The sequence below is a fragment of the Ochlerotatus camptorhynchus genome, unplaced genomic scaffold (genome assembly GCF_037179485.1).
Source record: "Ochlerotatus camptorhynchus isolate MF236.1 unplaced genomic scaffold, CSIRO-AGI_Acam_v1.1 ptg000055l, whole genome shotgun sequence".
NCBI lineage: Eukaryota > Metazoa > Arthropoda > Insecta > Diptera > Culicidae > Ochlerotatus > Ochlerotatus camptorhynchus.
This window is the reverse complement of record NW_027040545.1, coordinates 3,811,531-3,817,423: the sequence shown is the minus strand read 5'-3', so window position 1 is coordinate 3,817,423 and position 5,893 is coordinate 3,811,531.

Sequence of the window (5,893 nt, the reverse complement as noted above, 5' to 3'; positions counted from 1 at the left end):
GTGTATACCAAAGAAGGACTTGGATTCAGCTGGAAATAAGAAATATCGAATTGTAGTGGACTTCAGGGCTTTAAATTTGATAACTAAGCCTTTTGTATATCCAATTCCACTTATCAATGAAATCATGGATAATCTTGGAGATAGTGTATATTTTTCAACATTGGATTTAAAATCAGGATTTTATCAAATCCCAATCGATCCAAAAGATGCCGCTAAAACAGCCTTCTCAACCCCAAAAGGACACTTTGAATTTACAAGAATGCCTATGGGATTAAGGAATAGCCCATCAACTTTTCAAAAATTAATGAATACGGTACTATATGAAATCGGAGATGTTCGAGCCGTTGTTTATCTGGATGATGTCATCATTTCAGGAAGAACAATCGAAGAACATAATGAAAACTTATATAAAGTATTGCAAGGACTACGCAAACATAATTTAAAATTGGAACCTGTAAAATGCAAAGTTTTGAAAACAGAAATCAAATATCTTGGTCATATAAAAAATCAATATGGTATAAAACCAACCAAAGAAAATGCAGAAAGTATACAAAAGATGAAAAGTCCATCTACAGTGAAAGATGTTCGATCATTTTTAGGTACAATTAATTTTTATGGAAAATTCATTCCCAACATTGCAAAGTACAGGAAACCTTTGAACGATTTATTGAAGAAGAATGTAAAATTTGTATGGACACGTGAATGTGAGGAAGCTTTCGAAATGCTTAAAACATGCCTCATATCTGAACCTTTGTTAGTAAGGCCTAATTATGAGGATACATTTGTCATCACCACAGATGCTAGCAATTACGCGATAGGAGCGGTGTTATCTAATGAGAAAACTGTCGATAGACCGATCGCCTTTGCGAGCAGGGCATTAATAGGTGCAGAAAGTAGATACCACACAATCGAGAAAGAATTATTAGCGATCGTTTGGGCGGTTGACTATTTTAGACATTTTATATTTGATCAAAAATTCATTGTTTACACAGATCACAGGCCTCTAATTTCAATTTGGCGGTTAAAGGAAACGTCACCCACATTAACAAGACTGCGTCTTAAGCTGCAAGGTCTTAAATGTGATATACGCTACAAACAAGGGAAAGAGAACATTGTTGCAGACTTTTTGTCAAGGCTACCATGCACGAAGGAAAACAAAAACGTCAACCAGATTCAACCAACAAGTTATTGTCAGGGGCAATCAAGGTTAAAACGTTGTAAGGTTAAAAAAGGTAGCGTAGACATTAAGAATCAACAACATACGTCGGTAGAACAAGAGCAGGTAGTTGCAGTCGTTACGCGTCAGCAGCAAAGAATGCAGAGGCAGACAACCCAAACAAAAATAAACAACAAGCGATCAAGCGATTCCACTGACCAATATTTGAGAACTGACCAACCTCAAAGGGACTCAGTTTTTAATGAATTAGTTAACATGGATATAAGTGACAATGAAAACACCACAAAGAAAGATGATGACCACAATTTATACAATGATTTCAAAGCAAGCGTAGAACAATCATTAGTAAACACAGATGAACTTATGATTTCAGGGCAATTAACTAATGACTCAGCAGATGCTACATTAGTTATATTAAATAGTAGATCAGCCTACAAGGAAATTTCAACTCTGTGTAATTTACCACATGGGTTGAAGGATTATGATAAAAATGGAATTATAAATATACCAAACGAAAAGATTGCAGGATTGATTATCGAGGGGAAAAATAACTCTTTGCTCAATGGTAAAAGTTTCCTAAAGAAACTCAATAGGAGCTTTATGGAAGGTCCTGACTATCTAAAGCAAGCAAAACATGTCCATATATTATCATTTCGCAAAATAAAACAGTTTAGAGTATTACAAATGATACAATTCATATCATTGAAATTTGATAAGAAAATTTCTTTGTACAATGCAGACTCTGAACGTATCCAAATAGAGGGTGAAGAAATCAAAACAATTTTACGAAAGCACGAAATTTTTAAAATCGAAGATTACCAACTCAAGCTTATTGATATTATTTTTTGCAAAAAGATTCTCAAGCTCAGTAAGTAAGGGGGATGCAACAACCCCAAATTCAAACATCAATCCTTATAGCTAATTATTCGTAATGATTCTATAGAATGTTAACATTAAATATCAATTGCAACAAGAATGGTATAACTCAACTAAACGCATAATTAACGTAAAGTCAGTTAGGCACATTTTCATATCAGCAAAACGCGTGATAAAACTTGTTAACACATATGATTTAGCCAAATAACAAAATTAAGTTAAAGTATGAACGACTGAATATGTTTATCAATAGTACAAAGTAGGGTCAAAAAGGCACAGTAGGAGTAAGAACCATAGTAAGAAGATCCAGTAAAAAATTAGCAAATATGGAATAGATACCAGCGCATATCCTTGAGAAGAATCTCTTCGATATTATTCTCAAGCTGGTTAAGTAAGAGGGGATGCAAAGGCCTCAAATTCCAATATCAATCTGAGTAAGAAATTAACCAGTAATAGACCCCCATACGGTAGTAGAAAATACACAACTTAACAGCAGCAGTGACAAATTTCCAGGGTCAGTTGTTTATAAACAGTTGCTACCGCGTCGTCAGCGATGCGCGCTGGCTTAACTAGGTGCTTCGAGAAAGGTCAAAGTAAACATTGGTGAGTAAGCATCCTACATAGCCGTTCCTACCGCGAGGAGCATTAATTCTTGTTAAAAAAACAGACACCGACTTTCCAAGAGAAAAGCTATCTGTCTCGCTTTATATGTACATACTGGAGAAAAACTATTGTGTAGAGTTTAAGTAACAAATTCATGTATAAAAGGTTTCGAATAATAAAGAATCGGGGCAGTTGTTCTGATGAGTTTATTATCCGAGGTTTGCTAGGTGCGGACGAGCACAGTTCCAACCTCAGGATAACTGATTCATCAAAGAGCTTTTTCCATACAGTAGAAATGGAATTACACTGTCTTTCGTTTTACGGAGAAAGAAAGACCACGCGAGTTGTTGCTCTACGTTGGGCACTTCAACACGGGAGTGAAACATGGATGCGCAACGGAGTATGGGCGCTTCACAAGAACAACACGTGAAAAGGGCATATAAGCTTTTTGTAAACATCTCTTCTTATGTCCTTTCTCGTCACCCATATTACACTAACGCAACCCATCAACATCACCGGGTAGGGGAAACTTTCCTTTTCCCGATGATGTAATTGGTTGGCGAGATAATGGCCTACAAAGGTTTGTTTACAAAAAGCAAGTATGCCCCTTACACATGTGGCTCTTGAAATGTAAAAGAAAAAGTTATATCAGAAAATGTACAGCTTTTTGTGCTCTGCTCATACTTCAAAATATAAAAAGAATGTGTAGGTGCCATAAGTAGAATACTATGGAAAAGTTGCTTAAGTGATCTGATTGGGTACGTTTTCAGACAGAGTAAAACAACAAAATGGTTTATATTTTCAGATATTTGAAAAATATGTAAAACATAATTGTCGTGACCGGACCGAGGTTTCCAGCCTCGGTCACGGCTACACGAATCTCGGCTGATCTGCTTCCTTCCACTGCTGCTGGTACTTCTGCTGCTGCTGCTGTTCCTGCTGTTGCTGTTTCTGATGCTTCTGCTGTACATCCGTTGCTTTCAACAATCGTCACAAGAATGCTTCAACGAGCTCAACTAGCCCGTATACCCTACTTAATTTCCCCTTCTTTACCCAGTGCTACTAGCTGTGTCGGGATTTCCCCTCATGAAGTAATGGGATTTTGTTCTCGCGCTCTCTTTTCTACTATCACCTCTGCCATGTTCCATGCTAACTAGATTCTGCTCATATAGAATGTTTAATTACTTGATCTAATCGTCAAATTGATTTGCCTTCAAATAAAGTTTTCATTTATCATTATTATTACACATCAACTCTATCTACCACATTCTTCCCCTCTTCTACTCTTATGCATACATATTTTGTTTTATTTATTTATTTATTTATATATTGCTTGAAACAACAAATCAGTATCCATTTTTTTTAAATATTGCAATGAAACTCAAATTTCTATCATTAATTTCATAACTGACTTCTGACAGCTTCATCATTCTGCATCTATGTGTATCACAATTAAATTTCCGCCTATTTCACTATGACCGTTTACTTCATTGTCATCAATGTTCACACTGTATATTTCTAAAATGCCTTAAACTTTATTATGATATCGAACTTCAGCATAGATATCAAGTTCAACTTCACCGTATATATCAAAATTGCCGTTCACTCAAGTTTTGAATGAGCTTAAATACAAGTATTGTCTTCAAACATTATTTGTAAACCCAACTGTTTCGTCAACATCACAATTACTACGAATTTAAAAAAAAATACACCAACCACCAACACATGACCATCAACTTTACCAAAGCTGAAAACTACATAACAATTTAATATCAGCTTCACATCAACTTTAAAATTATCTTAAACTTTACTATTGCTGTTATTCTTCTTCAAAATCAACTACCAAGTTATCATAAATCTGAATATTGACCTCACTTCAGCAGTTCCATCAACATAAAGTATTACCAACAATCAATACGAAACTAACGATTTTAAATTGGCTCACTACTTGACTAGCCTATTGGTCCCAAGCAAAAGCCTATTGGTCCCAACCGAAGATAGTACCAGAGCTGAACCAAAAAATTGAGCACGTTTCTTGGGGACCTTCTAGTTTAGAGTTACCTCTATGGTATTACTCTCTTCTTGAACATCATCATCGATATACATATTGAAACCAATTTCATCATCGTCATCAACTTTAATAATGAAGTTAACTATCTCATAGATAAAAAAATCTTTATCATCAATTTGAAAATTTTTTCAACATTGACATCAACATGCATTAATTTTCATTTCATTGTCAATGTTTCAACTTGACCATCAACTTGGCCATCATTTTAAAATTGATTTAACTTATAAAATTTGAATATTGATATAAATTACAATGCTGTTGTCAATCATTATTATCATCAGTTCAATATTCTCATATCTTTTATGTTAAAATCAACGTCAACTGCGTCATGCACTCAGTTATTTCAATCAATTTATTTATTTATTTGTCGTCAGTCCGTGGCCGTTTTGATACAATAAACTGCTATACTTGGTTCTATATTACCATGAACTTCAACATCATCAACAATAAACCTAGAAACTTCAATAATTTTATCAACTTCAGTGTTTCTATCAATCTCATCAATCTAAATAAACATCATTTAAAAAATGCTCAACTTAATCAATGATGTCAGCTTCAACATTGCCATCCACTTACAATCTTCTCGTAAAATTTAGCAATTTTAGCAAATAACCTTCGATTTCAAGTTTGGAATGAGCTAAAATATAATTATCAACTTTAACGTCAACATCACTATTACTATAAATTTAAAAAAAATACATTAACATAATCATGAAAACAACTTTATCAAAGTCGAAAACTACGTCATTATTTACAATCAGCTTCACATCCACTTTAAAATTATCTTAAACTTAACCATTACTGTCTCCTATTAAAATCAACTGCCAAGCTACCATAAATCTGAATATTGACCTCAACTTCAGCAGTGCCATCAACATAAAATATTACTCTCTTCTTCAACATTATCGTCAATCTAAATATTGAAACCAATTTCAACATCGCCATCAATTTTAATAATCCGGTTAACTACCTCATCGACAAAAAATATACACACTTCCCAAGTAACAATTTCGGTTTTATAAGGTTTCTGTAGACCATGATTTAGACTTGTAGCATGCTTTAAAACCGCCATAAAACTTGCAATGTTACTTGGGTTATGTCGTTTTCGTTTTTGCCGAGAATCCAACAGCCAAGCCTTTGGCAAACATCTCATTAAAAAATTCAAT